The sequence below is a fragment of the Bombina bombina genome, chromosome 2, assembly GCF_027579735.1.
Source record: "Bombina bombina isolate aBomBom1 chromosome 2, aBomBom1.pri, whole genome shotgun sequence".
Lineage (NCBI taxonomy): Eukaryota > Metazoa > Chordata > Amphibia > Anura > Bombinatoridae > Bombina > Bombina bombina.
The window spans coordinates 860,439,112-860,454,041 of NC_069500.1; positions in this window are offsets into that span (position 1 = coordinate 860,439,112).

The following is a 14,930-nucleotide window of genomic DNA, read 5'->3' on the forward strand; positions in this document are numbered from 1 at the left end:
ATGTTGGGGGGTTATTGTATTTTTTTTACAGGTAAAAGAGCTGATTACTTTGGGGCAATGCCTTGCAAAAAGCCATTTTAAGGGCTATTTGTAATTTAGTATAGGGTAGGGATTTTTATTATTTTGGGGGGCTTTTTATTTTATTAGGGGGATTAGAGTAGGGTGTAATTAGTTTAAAATTCTTGTAATTATTTTATTATTTTCTGTAATTTAGTGTTTGTTTTTTTAGCACTTTAGTTTATTTAATTTAATTGAAATTAATTGTAGTTAGTTTAGGGATTTAATTTAATTATAGTGGCAGTGTTAGGTGTAATTGTAACTTAGTTAGGTTTTATTTTACAGTAAATTTGTACTTATTTTAGCTAGGGTAGTTATTAAATAGTTAATAACTATTTAATAACTATTCTACCTAGTTAAAATAAATACAAACTTGCCTGTAAAATAAAAATAAACCCTAAGATAGATACAATGTAACTATTAGTTATATTGTAGCTATCTGTAGGGTTTATTTTATAGGTAAGTATTTAGTTTTAAATAGGAATAATTTATTTAATTGTTAGTAATTTTATTTTGTTTTATTTAAATTATATTTAAGTTAGGGGATATTAGGGTTAGAGTTAGACTTAGGTTTAGGGGTTAATACATTTAATATAGTGTTGGCGATGTTGTGGGTGGCAGATTAGGGGTTAATAAATGTAGGTTGTCGGCGATGTTAGGGATGGCAGATTAGGGGTTAATAAAATTTAACTAGTGTTTGCGAGGCGGGAGTGCAGCGGTTTAGGGGTTAACATATTTATTTAAGTGGCGGCGATGGTCCGGTCGGCAGATTAGGGTTAAAAACTTTATTAAGTGTTTGCGATGTGGGGGGGGGGCTCGGTATAGGGGTTAATAGGTAGTTTATGGGTGTTATTATACTTTTTAGCACTTTAGTTAAGAGTTTTATGTTACAGCGTTAGCCCATAAAACTCTTAACTACTGACTTTTAAATGCGGTAGGAGTCTTGACAGGAGAGGCTGTATCGCTGACTTTCTCCAAGACTTATAATACTGGCGTTAGGAAAATCCCATAGAAAAGATAGGATACGCAATTGACGTAAGGGATTTGCGGTATGCTCGAGTCATGAAAAAAAAAGTGAGCGGCACACCTGTACCTGCCAGACTCATAATACCAGCGGGCGTTAAAAATCAGCATTGGGACCCCTCAACGCTGCTTTTTAAGGCTAACGCAAGATTCGTAAACTAGGTGATAGGTAGCATTTGATGATTGTTGTTGAAATGTAGGCAAACAATCATCAGGCAAAACACAGTTGATGATCCAAACCTGTGATTCCTTCTAAGTTTAAAGGGACATGAAACCCAATAATTTTCTTTCATGGTTAAGATAGAGAAAACACATTTTTATTTTTTTATTTTTTAAATTGACTTCTATTATATATTTGTTTTATTCTCTTGGTATGCTTTGTTGAATGAGCAGCAATGCACTACTGGTCGTAGAACGGCCAGTGCTTGCTCCATCAGGAGTGCTGCACATAATGTCAGGATGTGTGGCGGCCGAGGAGAAGATGTGGCTGGATTCAGTATGGATACTGACGGGCAATAGGAGTGTCTCATCCCCAGCAGTGGCAGCAGCAGCGCAGCTGTACCTGCAGCAGCAGCACTGGTAGATGCTTTAGAAAACTAAAATCAACAAACATGATTACTAATATAATTGTACATCCTAATGTCAATCCAAAAAACCCCTATATTTTTATTAAAAACACTTTTGCAACATGAAAAATGCATGTAATCAAACTTTAATTACCTGCCACCTCATCAGTATCATGCCCAACCAAATCCAGACCGAGCGTCATATTTAACCCCAGCTTCTCCATCAGCTGAGTCTCATATGTAGATAACTCAGCTGTATACGGCACGCCACCACCTGTAGAACATGCAGACTGCTTCTCCCTGGCCAGCTTGGCTTTTAAGATTCTCTTGATGTCCGAGAATCTCTTCTTACAGTGCTCCACCGATTTCGCATGAGCGCCTTCGACTGAGACACTGTCAGCTATATCTTTCCAGATCTGTTGTTTTCTGGAGAGAGAGGTCTGTTGGGCTTTGGAACCATATATAAAATCATAGTTTACTAAAACTCTATTTTGCTCAAAAGAAAATTGAAAATTTTGCCCGGACTTAGTCTTAGTCTTTCTGGACGCCATATCCAAATAACAAAAGTAAAGTACACCAAAGTCGTAATAAAACTAAGAAAAAACACAATCACAAGAAGACCTACAGCTCTCATCAAAGCTTTGTATGACTTAATAGACTCCATTTTCATTCCCCTTTTATATTTAGTCAATATGAAGACAATCAGCCGTTAACAATTAGACAATCATCAATTAAAAAGTGTTACAATATTAGCTTTATTGACCATTATTACAATTCTTATAGTACATCCTATTAATAACGCCGTCATTGTTGACGCCTGAATAATGTAATCCACAAATTATTTTACACTTATTGAACAATAAGATTGCTCTATAACTGAAATAGTTGTGTCGCAGTCAACAATTATTTGAGATTGTTTTTTGTAGTTCAAGATGGCGCGACCGCAAATATTTAGTGACGGTGAATTGGTCATCCTGGTCTACAGGATGGAACACTATTTCCCATGGAGGATTGTATGAGTGAGGGGTATTGCTCACGAGGACAGGGACTGCATCATTTATATTTTTACAATACTTTTAAGATGCAACAATAAATATAATCCTATTATCCAATATATAATTTTTAAAAGGCCCATTTTTGTTTGAGAAGGACAATTTATTTGTTGGTCACGCAGAGCTGAAAATAATCCATTTTATTTTCTTGTCAGTCAGTCATTGGTGACGCTTATAATATGATAAATGATTCGTTAAGTATCAGCACATGAATAATATATTGCGCCAATCAATATGCATAAAATGATATTGTAAAGAACCAATAAGATAGCTCTTTGTTTTGTATTCTTGTGTCGCACTTTATATTATTTTGAGGGAGGTGTTAGTTTTTGAGAGTTAGCGTTGGACGAGTTAGCAGGTATTTTAAGATTGAGAATTTTTTTAGAAAATTATGTTGCGGCCAGAAAGTTTTACTGATGGTGAACTAGTCATCCTAGTATACGGTATGAACCGTTATTTTCCCCCAGAGGATCGGTGGAGTGCGGGGGATACAGCAACGAACATAGAGATCTCATCATTTATGAGATGATGCGACGCATGAGGCAGGTATCCGGGAAAAGGAGATCGCGTCGCCAATGTCTCCGCCGTTCAGTGATCCGAGGCATCGAGAGCAAGATCGCTACCAAGAGAATAAAGTCACTGATCAGGAGATGTAAGTATAATTTATCCAGTGAATTATAATTAAATATTTTGTTAAATGATAACATATGAACTTTAATAGAGATAGATAGATAGATAGATAGATAGATAGATAGATAGATAGATAGATAGAGGTATACATAAAGATATATATATTTTAGAATAGAGATAGGTAGATAGAGCTAGAAATTGATAAAGAGAGAGATATAGATATAGATAGATAAAAATGTATGGATAGAGAGAGAGAGAGAGAGAGAGAGAGATAGATTAGAGATGTATGTGTATATATATATATATATATAAAATAAAACTATATATATTTAAATAAATATATATATATATATATATATAAATATTTAAAAAAAATTAATCTCGTTTAGTATGGAATATATAATCTACATGCATAAAAAATACATTTGACATTAAACATAATATTAGAAAATGCTTCTAATGTTGACATTCATCATTGTATGATTGCAGATTTAACAAGGCCACGAGAGAGGATACCTCGGTATCTCATGCCACTTTCCATGACCAGCCTGAGGAGCAACAGGGCATCGCTGCTGCTTCCTGTAAGCCTTCTCCAGCCTATGGGGGAGGAAGAATCTGGGACATCTTCTGATGTCTCAGATACAGAAGGTAATTTAACATATCAACATGTTGTTATTTTAACTAACTGTAAAAGCACTGGAAAATGTTTCTGAGGCTATGCGACAAATACATGAATCCATTAATGATTTTCAATTTTTGTATTATATATATATTTATTTATTCTAATATCCAAGTTTTATAAATAAAAAAGTTTATATTTAGACTATAATGTGTTCACTACATTATTTTAAGGATTATCTTAAAGGGACACTGAACCCAATTTTTTTTCTTTCATGATTCAGATAGAGCATGACATTTTAAGCAACTTTCTAATTTACTCCTATTATCAATTTTTCTTCGTTCTCTTGCTATATTTATTTGAAAAAGAAGGTATCTAAGCTTTTTTTGGTTCAGACCTCTGGAAAGCACTTTTTTATTGGTGGATGAATTTATCCACCAATCAGGAAGAGCAACCCAGGTTGTTCACCAAAAATAATATATTTTCTATATGAGTCATATAAATAAATATTGAGATATGAAGGTCAATGTTGATTTATTAAAACATTACAATGTTGATCAACATGTGAAAATTATTTGAAATGGACAGAACAGATATACTATATACAAACCGTTTATATATATATATATATATATATATATATATATATATATATACAAAACACGGAAGGGAACTGCACTCTCATACCGGACCGGGTACACATCCCATAACCCTGCAACATGCTCAGCCCTGCTTGCATTGTGTGGCTGTTTTAGGGTCTCAGGTATTGGAAAGGACCTTGACGTGGTACCTGAGCTTGTCCCATTTGGCCAGATGCGGTGACTAACCTTTCCATTTTTTGCTTTTAAATCTTAGTTGAGAGCTTGTAAGTGAGTGCTGGGTTTTCTCTGTGTCTTGTATTAATTTGTTTTGTAATTTTCCCTATGGTTCTTGCACCCAGACCTGTCTGGGGTTAACTGCTTGTGGGCTCTGGGGACAGCACAGCTTCCTGTGATTGCCAGTGGCACCCAGGCTGAGCATGTTGCAGGGTTATGGGATGTGTACCCGGTCCGGTATGAGAGTGCAGTTCCCTTCCGTGTTTTGTATATGGTCTAGGGTGGTTACATATTCCTGTGCACCCTTCCCTTGTTTTCAGTTTGTTTGGATTTGAAAGCTTGCATTGTGTGGCTGTTTTAGGGTCTCAGGTATTGGAAAGGACCTTGACGTGGTACCTGAGCTTGTCCCCATTTGGCCAGATGCGGTGACTAACCTTTCCATTTTTTGCTTTTAAATCTTAGCTGAGAGCTTGTAAGTGAGTGCTGGGTTTTCTCTGTGTCTTGTATTAATTTGTTTTGTAATTTTCCCTATGGTTCTTGCACCCAGACCTGTCCGGGGTTAACTGCTTGTGGCTCTGGGGGACAGCACAGCTTCCTGTGAGTGCCAGTGGCACCCAGGGCTGAGCATGTTGCAGGGTTATGGGATGTGTACCCGGTCCGGTATGAGAGTGCAGTTCCCTTCCGTGTTTTGTATATGTCTAGGGTGGTTACATATTCCTGTGCACCCTTCCCTTTTTTTCAGTTTGTTTGGATTTGAAAGCTTGCATTGTGTGGCTGTTGTAGGGTCTCAGGAATTGGAAAGGACCTTGACGTGGTACCTGAGCTTGTCCCATTTGGCCAGATGCGGTGACTAAACCTTTCCATTTTTGCTTTTAAATCTTAGCTGAGAGCTTGTAAGTGAGTGCTGGGTTTTCTCTGTGTCTTGTATTAATTGTTTTGTAATTTTCCCTATGGTTCTTTGCACCCAGACCTGTCTGGGGTTAACTGCTTGTGGCTCTGGGGACAGCACAGCTTCCTGTGAGTGCCAGTGGCACCCCAGGGCTGAGCATGTTGCAGGGTTATGGGATGTGTACCCGGTCCGGTATGAGAGTGCAGTTCCCTTCATTGTTTTGTATATGTCTAGGGTGGTTACATATTCCTGTGCACCCCTTCCCCTTGTTTTCAGTTTGTTTGGATTTGAAAGCTTGCATTGTGTGCGCTGTTTAGGGTCTCAGGTATTGGAAAGGACCTTGACGTGGTACCTGAACTTGTCCCATTTGGCCAGATGCGGTGACTAACCTTTCCATTTTTTGCTTTTAAATCTAGCTGAGAGCTTGTAAGTGAGTGCTGGGTTTTCTCTGTGTCTTATATATATATATATATATATATATATATATATATATAATATATATATATATATATTATATATACATATATATATATATATTATATACAGTATATAAATAGATCTCTCCTCTCCCCCTCCCTCCCTCTCTCTCCACCTCCCCCCCCCCTCTATATATAATATATATATATATATATATTATACATAAATATATATATTTATATATATTTACGTATATATATATATATATATAACATAGTAACATAGTAGATAAGGTTGAAAAAAAGACTGAAGTCCATCGAGTTCAACCTATACAAATCTAAAATACTTACAAAAAGCTCCAGTTAAGCTAAATAACCCCATTAAAATGTGACCCATTTAATACTAGCAATCATATCCATGAATTTTGTTTATATACAGAAATTTATCCAGACTATTTTTTAAATGTATCTATGGTATTGGCATTCACTACCTCCTTGGTAATGAGTTCCACAATTTTATTGCTCTTACAGTGAAAAAACGTTTCCGTTGCAGGAGATTAAATCTCCTTTCCTCCAACCTTAAATTATGACCTCTTGTCAGAACCAATTTTCTTGGAATAAAAAGAGCTTCTGCCATCTCTGTATATGGGCCTTGAATATATTTATATAAAGTAATCATGTCACCTCTCAAGCGCCTTTTTTCTAAAGAGAACAGACCCAGTTTTGGCTAGCCTCTCCTCATAGGTTAATTTCTCCAATCCCCTTATTAGCTTTGTGGCCCTTCTCTGAACTTTTTCTAGTTCTGCAATATCTTTTTTAGCAATCGGTCCCCAGAACTGCACTCCAAACTCAAGGTGAGGTCTTACCAGGGCTTTATATAATGACAGAATTATGCTTTCCTCCCTTGAATCAATGCCTCTTTTAATACATGCTAGTATCTTATTAGCCTTTGAAGCTGCTGCCCTGCATTGTGCACTCATCTTTAGCTTGTTATCTATTACTACTCCCAAATCCCTTTCCTCCTGTGTTTCGCTAAGTCTTGTCCCATTTAAAAAATACGTAGCCTGCTTATTTTTACTTCCAAAATGTAGAACCTTACATTTTTCCGTATTAAATCTCATTTTCCATTCACTTGCCCATAGTTCTAATTTTAGCAAATCCCTTTGCAAAGAGAGTTCATCCTGCTCTGACCTAATGACCTTACTTAACTTAGTATCATCTGCAAAAATAGAGATGGTCGCTATTTAATCCTTGCTCCAAGTCATTTATAAAATATTAAAAAGAACAGGGCCCAGTACTGATCCCTGGGGGACGCCACTGATTACCTTTGTCCAATCTGAGTATGATCCATTTACTGCTACTCGTTGCTCCCTATCTTTTATCCAGTTATTTATCCATGAGCTAACATTTTTAGCTATTCCCAGTCCCTTAATTTTGTGCATTAATCTCTCATGTGGCACTGTATCAAATGCCTTTGCAAAATCTAAGTATATCACATCAACTGATTCCCCTTTATCTATATTTTTACTTACTTCCTCGTAGAATCTAATTAGATTAGTTTGACATGATCTATTTCTCCTAAAGCCATGCTGATTAGAACTCATAATCTTGTTTACACGAATATGCTCATCAATATAATCCCTTATAATCCCTTCAAATATCTTCCCCACTATTGATGTCAGACTAACTGGTCTATAGCTTCCTGGATCATCCCTGCTTCCCTTTTTGAAGAGTGGCACCACATCAGCTTTACGCCAATCCTGGGGTACCATGCCTGAGGATAATGAGTCTTGAAAAATTAAGAGTAAAGGTTTGTCTATAACAGTGCTAAGTTCACTTAACACCCTTGGGTGTATTCCATCTGGGCCATCAGTTTTTCAAAGCAGATGAACTGGTAAATCTGTCAGCATCAGGAGAGGAGCACCAAGCACAGCCTCGCACTGGGAGCAAGAGCAGGGCACAGCACAGGGTTTTCCTCAGTTCTTTTATTTCTGGAGAGATCTTTTCTACTTTGAAGTTTCTACCCAAAGAGAGTCCAGGATTTTCATTCTTGTAAAGAACTGGAACAAGAAGGACCCATTCGATTAACAGGCATCCAAGAAACAATACCAGGACACAAGAGAACGATCCTAGTGAATCATCTTTAAACCTGGCACATCGCTTACCTCATATGATTGAGGACAATAGCTGGTAAGCAGAAATTTCTCTATTGAATCCACAATTGTGATGAAATTCAACTTCTAAGACTATTTCAAAAAATTTAATATATATATTTTTGGACTCACTAATTGTTTACAGTATAGCTGAGCGCCTCTACTACATGTTGAAATTGTTTTTCTTTGTATATTATATATATATATATATATATATATATATATATATATATATATATATATATATATATATATCGAGAGAGAGAGAGGGGGAGAGGTGGAGAGAGAGGGAGGGGGAGAGAGAGCAGGATGGAGGGGGAGAGAGAGATCTATTTATATACTGTATATATATATATATATATATATATATATATATATACAGTATATAAATAGATCTCTCTCTCCCCCTCCCTCCCTCTCCTCTCGATATATATATACCTAAATATATATAATATATATATAATATATGAAAATAGATATATCTATAACTATCTATCCATATATATATATATATATATATGATATAGATATAATTTGATTTTTATCTATATCTATCTGTCTATCTAATCTAGATATCTAAAATATATAAATATCAAATATATTGATATTAAGTATATCAGTATAAAATTTATGTATCTCTATAAAATATATCTATATTAAATATATAGATATAGATAAATATATATATATATCAATGAGTATATTAACAAAGATATGTACAGATGGTACGAATCAAGCCGGACAGATAGCTCAGCATGCTAAGGGCACTGAGGTTGAGCTCTGTAGCAACTCCAAGGGTTGCAGGTTCTATCCCGGGTGAGGTCCACTCAGCCTTTCATCCTTCCGAGGGTGATTAGCCGTGCATTACAAGTACCCAATACAAATAATAAGAGTTAAAAGTCTTTTATATATGATATACATTCAAGTTGAAAATTTAGATGAGTATGGAAATGAGCGACATCAAATACTCAGATTTATCAAAAAACACGTTGCTCAGTTCCTATGCTCATCGCATCGTACTTGACGCGAGTTTTTGACAGTTTTTTTAGTAAATCTGGACATCGTATTTAGATCCTATGGCCGCAATGTTTGCCGATGTTTGGGCGAGCGTATTGACGCCCATGAATGCAACATACTTAACGCTTTGTGAACAGACGAAAAGGCCTATCTATCAAACATCTCGATCATTTCAGAGAATTTTTCAGAGAAAGCTCTTTAACCATGACATCAGTAACTATATATAATTCGTAGAGTATACAGTATTTTTAAAGGGCCAGTAGAGTCAAAATTAAACAATTTAACAATTTACTTCTATTATCAAATTTGCTTTGTTCTCTTGGTATCTTTTATTGAAGAGTAAAAATAGGTAGGCTCGTAAGAGCTCAGGAGTGTGCACGTGTCTTTAGTACTCTACGGGCAGCAGTGTTTTGCAACATTGTATAACAAAGCTACAAATAATGTTGTAAAAACACTGCTGCCATAGAGTACTAAACACACTGTCACACTCCTGAGCTATTAAAGGGACAGTCTACAATAGAATTGTTATTGTTTTAAAAGATAGATAATCCCTTTATTACCCATTCTCCAGTTTTGCACAACCAACACTGTTATATTAATATACTTTTTACCTCTGTTATTACCTTGTATTCTGACAGCCCCCTGATCACATGACTGTAACTATTTATTATCTATTGACTTGCATTTAGTACTGTGTTTGTGCTAAATCTTAAATAACTCCCCGGACGTGGGCACAGTTTTATCTATATGGCCACATGAACTAGCACTCTACCTAGTTTTACACTTCAATAAAATAAACCATGAGAACAAAGCAAATCTGATACAGAAGTAAATTGGAAAGCTTGTTTAAAATTGCATGTTCTATCCAAATCATGAAAGTTTAATTTTTACTATACTGTCCCTTTAGGAGAACCAAAATAATCACTGGTAACTACAGCTTTATAAAAGCTTTTCTTTATTTAAAAAAATACATGAAACCCTAATTTGTTTCTTTCTTGATAGAGCATACAATTTTAAAAACTTTTCAAATTACTTCTATTATCAAATTTAATTCATTATCTGGTAGCTTTTATTGAAGGAGCTGCAATGCACTGCTAGGAGCTAGCTGAACCAATGAGATGCAGATATATATGTGCAGCTACCAAATCAGCTAGTGCAGCTAGTGCGTGCAGCTTAGTTCCCAATAATTGCTGTTCATGAGCCTACCTAGGTATGTTTTTCAGCAAAAAGACACCAAGATAAAGAAGTTAATCAGATAATTAGAAGTAAATTGAACATTTGTTAAATAAAATGCATGCTCTATCTGAATCATTAACATGTAATTTTGACTTTAATTAGTTGCATGTGAATTTAATTTAATGTGATTAGTAAAGTTTCTTAATTTTACAATTAGTCTGCAAAACATTGGGACTTTCATTGATTCAATCTAACGCTGTATTTGACAAATATTTACCATTTTGTGAAAGTTAAACATCACTCCGCCCGCATCTCATCCTTCATTTACCTGAGCAATGACGAATCCGGCTTCATCCAATCGTTGGGCGTGCCCCATATGGAGTCTAACTTGTGGGCACGCAACAATTGAATAATGGCGGATTCTTCATCGCTCAGCTAAATGAAGGATGAGATGCAGGCGGAAGAACGGGGCAATGTTTACCTTGACAAAATGGTAAATAATTTTCAAATATTAGAAAGATTTAATCAATGAAAGTCCCCCTGTTTTGCAGACTAATTGGATATACAGTGCATTTATTTAAGTAACGTTGCAATCTCTTTAAATTGCTCAGTTTTAATGTTACATTAAGCGCAAACACTCAAGACTTTTTCGTAAATATCTTGTTCAACATAGCATAACGATAACGTTTACAGTGTGTGTTGTGTATATTTAAAAAGACATATTTTAAAATTGGTTTCCCCTTACCCTGTATGCCGCTGGTCTTTACAGTCAACACCAGAACTTTGGTTGTTTAAAAAGATAGATAATCCCCTTATTACCCATTTCCCAGTTTTACATAACCAACACTGTATATTAATATACGTTTTTACCTCTGTGATTACCACTTTATAACAGGAGGCCTGAGGTTAATTAGCACAGTCTTGCCGCCAGTGCCGAGACCCACGTTGTTAAAGCCAAAAAAAACAATTGTTTAAGGGACATCAAACCAACATTTTTTCTTTCATGATTCAGATAAAGAATACTATTTAAAACAACTTTCAAATTTACTTCTATTATCTAATTTGCTTAATTATCTTGGAATTATTTTATGAAGAAGCAGCAATGCACTACTGGGTACTAACTGAACGCATTGGGTGAGCCAATAACATAAGGCATATATCTGCCATCAATACAGATACTCTCTGAGAACAGAGAGAGATACTCGCCTAGATTTAGAGTTTGGCGTTAGAAGGGTGCGTTAGCTACGCGTCTTTTTATTTTAACGCGCACTGTTTTTAACCCTGGTATTAAGAGTTTCAAATCAAGCTCCTAACGCAACTCCTAACGCGTAATCACGCCTGCGTTAGACAGTCTCCCATATAGATCAATGAGAAATCAGAAAAGCACGCTTTTTTTTCAACTAACACTCGATCTCGCGAGAAATATGCACTGCTCGGTCATATGACCTATACCACATAATGCACAATAAAAACAAAATGAAAATGTTATAACAACAATCACAAAACATAGCACACACGCATTACACATTCACAAGCGGGGAAAATCAAGCATTACACTAAACGAGGATACACATATACCTTACGATCCGGAAACACGGAACAAAACAACACAAAAAAAAAAATGCACACTCATACACAAGCAAAACACCTCGCATTCATCATTACGAATATTAGTACAAACAAACATCTACAACACTTGACAAATATGACACCATCACAAATCAACATTTGTACATAATACTATTGGACAATGTTATGGAAAACGATCACTATGACATCATCGCATTCTACACATTCCACAAATACTAACTCAATATGAGCATGCGCAAATTCACACAACTAATACACATTGCACACATACTAATTACTAACAAAGCACACTGCACACATACTAATTACTAACAAAACACACCTGAACACAATTTACAAGGCAAACCGGTACATCATTAATCATTTACACAGGGTATATAAGCACGACACAAGCCTGGCTTATTTGACTGTGTTGCTGGTGGTTTTTGGAAGATTACAGGGAGTGCAGAATTATTAGGCAAGTTGTATTTTGAGGATTAGTTTTATTATTGAACAACAACCATGTTTCTCAATGAACCCAAAAAACTCATTAATATCAAAGCTGAATATTTTTGGAAGTAGTTTTTAGTTTGTTTTTAGTTTTAGCTATTTTAGGGGGATATCTGTGTGTGCAGGTGACTATTACTGTGCATAATTATTAGGCAACTTAACAAAAAACTAATATATACCAATTTCAATTATTTTATTTTTACCAGTGAAACCAATATAACATCTCAACATTCACAAATATACATTTCTGACATTCAAAAACAAAACAAAAACAAATCAGTGACCAATATAGCCACCTTTCTTTGCAAGGACACTCAAAAGCCTGCCATCCATGGATTCTGTCAGTGTTTTTTGATCTGTTCACCATCAACATTGCGTGCAGCAGCAACCACAGCCTCCCAGACACTGTTCAGTAGAGGTGTACTGTTTTCCCTCCTTGTAAATCTCACATTTGATGATGGACCACAGGTTCTCAATGGGGTTCAGAACAGGTGAACAAGGAGGCCATGTCATTAGATTTTCTTCTTTTATACCCTTTCTTGCCAGCCACGCTGTGGAGTTACTTGGACGCGTGTGATGGAGCATTGTCCTGCATGAAAATCATGTTTTTCTTGAAAGGATGCAGACTTTCTTCCTGTACCACTGCTTGAAGGAAGGTGTCTTCCAGAAACTGTCAGTAGGACTGGGAGTTGAGCTTGACTCCATCCTCAACCCGAAAAGGCCCACAAGCTCATCTTTGATGATACCAGCCCAAACCAGTAACTCCACCTCCACCTTGCTGGCGTCTGAGTCGGACTGGAGCTCTCTGCCCTTTACCAATCCAGCCACGGGCCCATCCATCTGGCCCATCAAGACTCACTCTCATTCATCAGTCCATAAAACCTTAGAAAAATCAGTCTTGAGATATTTCTTGGCCCAGTCTTGACGTTTCAGCTTGTGTGTCTTGTTCAGTGGTGGTCGTCTTTCAGCCTTTCTTACCTTGGCCATGTCTCTGAGTATTACACACCTTGTGCTTTTGGGCACTCCAGTGATGTGCAGCTCTGAATTATGGCCAAACTGGTGGCAAGTGGCATCTTGGCAGCTGCACGCTTGACTTTTCTCAGTTCATGGGCAGTTATTTTGCGCCTTGGTTTTTCCACACGCTTCTTGCGACCCTGTTGACTATTTTGAATGAAACGCTTGATTGTTCGATGATCACGCTTCAGAAGCTTTGCAATTTTAAGAGTGCTGCATCCCTCTGCAAGATATCTCACTATTTTTGACTTTTCTGAGCCTGTCAAGTCCTCTTTTGACCCATTTTGCCAAAAGGAAAGGAAGTTGCTAATAATTATGCACACCTGATATAGGGTGTTGATGTCATAGACCACACCCTTTCTCAGTACAGAGATGCACATCACCTAATATGCTTAATTGGTAGTATGCTTTCGAGCCTATACAGCTTGGAGTAAGACAACATGCATAAAGAGAGGATGATGTGGTCAAAATACTCATTTGCCTAATAATTCTGCACTCCCTGTAGAGATTTAGTGAGTTATTGTGTAGCGTTAGTGCGAGTTAGTGTTATTGTGCAAGGTTTAGTTAGTGGGAGAGTTAGTTAGTGGTGGTGTGAGATAGTGAGAGAGCTGTAGTGAGCGAGAGTTGGTTTGGTGTGAGTATGCGAGTGCTTTTTCTGTATATGTGTCAGCATTTGGTTTGTTACTACACCTTTAACACCAGATCTCCTCCCCAAATTGAATCCTATTTTAAGTCCACATTTTCCCAGGAATCATTGCTTGATTATTAAAGTGTATTAGGTGACTACTCCTTAGTCTCTCTAAACTTCATTCTAAATTGAGCCAAAACTAACCTGGGGGTCCATCCGATAAAATCGTCGCCCGCAAAAGCCGGCGACGCCAATATTTACGCTGATTTGGTATCACATATACGGCGTAAACCTAGAAGTTACGCGCGTATATTTCTGCCGTCGCCCGTAGGTTTTTTGGGCCATAGGCAGGTATCCAAACCAGCGCAGTTTGGTATCCAATATGCAGCGTAAGGACTTACGTGGCGAAAATGGAGAAAACTTACTCCATTTTCACCTCGCCACAAAAAGCAGCCGTAAGAAGCCTTACGCTGACTATTGGAGCCCCGTAACTCCCTAAACTAACTAGAAAATTAAACCTAACACCTAACGCATGCCGCAATGTCTATTACCCTGTCAACCGCGATCTTCCTAAAATAAACCTAACACCTAACGCATGCGCAATGTCTATCTCCCTGTCACCGCAATCTTCTAAAATAAACCTAACACCTAACGCATGCGCAATGTCTATCTACCTGTCAACCGCGATCCCCCCCCCCGAAATCCCTAATAAAGTTATTAACCCCTAAACCGCCGCTCCCTGGACCCCGCCGCCATCTACATAAACTAACCCCCTACTGTGAGCCCCTAAAACCGC